We start from the raw sequence: 1,681 nt of genomic DNA on the forward strand, positions 1-1,681 counted from the left end.
TCTTTTAGAGTGAGAAATGTTGGCTTTTCTTTGTTTTTAGCATGAATTTTACCGCGCTTCATGAGAAATGCGATACTACGGGACAGAGGAAAGATATCACATTACCTATAGTAACCGTGTTACTCATGCTCAGATAGTTGTTCGATAGAAAATGGAGTTCTGTCCACTGTAGCACGATCATGGTTATTGTTCCTTCACGACGAGAGTGAGTGGAAAAATTTTGAATCAAATATTGCTTGAGGTGGTGATGAATTGCACCAAACATTTTCACTTGAGCAGTTCTTTAACGGCAAGCTGTGTTGCAAGATTCATGATTTTTTGAGTGTGCTGATTATATTTTTCTGGATTGGTTTGCTCGGTGCTATCTCAAGATGAATGTCTGTTTAAAATTAACTATGGACGAATTTGTGTATGTTTTCGATGCCTGGAGAAAGTGGTCTTGTAGAGGCGTTTGTGTTTGGCTTAGGACGATTTCAGATACCATCGTTAGTATGCTTATTTGGTTTTGTTATCTGGAGTGAATGATTTACGGAGGTTTCTCGAATGTTGCGCGTGTTAAATAATCAATAGTGACATCTCATTTACATCTACATCTACTTTTATTACTTTGGTAAAACATATACAGACATCACACCAACCAACTCGTGCGCAAAGTGAGAAGACTATATGAAGGCTTGAAATTATATTACGATCGATTTTCATCAAGTGATGAACCAGGAATATTCCACAATAGTGCAAATAATCGTGAAAGCTGATCACGGCACAGGCGGCCCAAGCTCATGTCTCGAGAAAAAGCCAACGATGAATTCATGAACGCGTCACGCGTTGTGTGACTCGGTGTTAAGTTACGGGAGGAACCGTTGAAAATTTGAACACGTTATAAGGAATAGTATGGGGAACGAAATATGGTCGATTTACAACGATAAATATTTCGAAATATGAATATTTTACACGTAAAATCAATAGAACTTACTCATGCCCTGTGTATCCGTCGTAGTTTCAGGCGATTTCTGCTGTTTTAAGCTTGCTTTACCGTCACTGTTATCCATGTCAAAAGACGAAGTCAATTGATAACAAGTTAGTGTTAATGTTGGGTTAGGGGAGGGGTAGGTGGGCAGTTGCCCAGATACTGATATTGATCCGCAAACTTGGAGTCAGCATCGACTAAAGAAATTGGTCTCCAACTTTCTAAATACATTCGATCTTTACCTTTTTTATCAGTTAATGTGATAATTGCCTGTTTTTGTGAACTTGACATTTCTCCCGAGTCAAAAGAGCAGTTCTAAGTATCCGTCATGAGCTCACCTACAGAACTCCAAAAAGTTTTATAAAACTCTGCAGGTATGCCGTCATACCTAGAATTTTTTCCTTTTACAAAAGTATCCAGTGCTTTTACACATTCTTCAATAGTTGTAAGTCCTTCACAACTTTGTCTATCTTCCTCAGATAATTTTGTAATTCTTGCTTGAACAAGGAAGTGTTTCAAAATATCAGGCTTCACCGTATTGACTTTCCGACTATAAAGGTTTTTACGATATTTTGAGGACGAGTCCAGTCTTTTTTCATAACTCCACTAAGAAAGAGTTTTCTAATATGTTTCCTTATATCCTTTCTTTTCTCCAAACTTAAAAATACTTTGTACTGTTTTCCCCATATTCGTGCCATCTTGCCCTTGAACGCA

Source organism: Pocillopora verrucosa, chromosome 10 (genome assembly GCF_036669915.1).
Source record: "Pocillopora verrucosa isolate sample1 chromosome 10, ASM3666991v2, whole genome shotgun sequence".
Classification (NCBI taxonomy): Eukaryota; Metazoa; Cnidaria; class Anthozoa; order Scleractinia; family Pocilloporidae; genus Pocillopora; species Pocillopora verrucosa.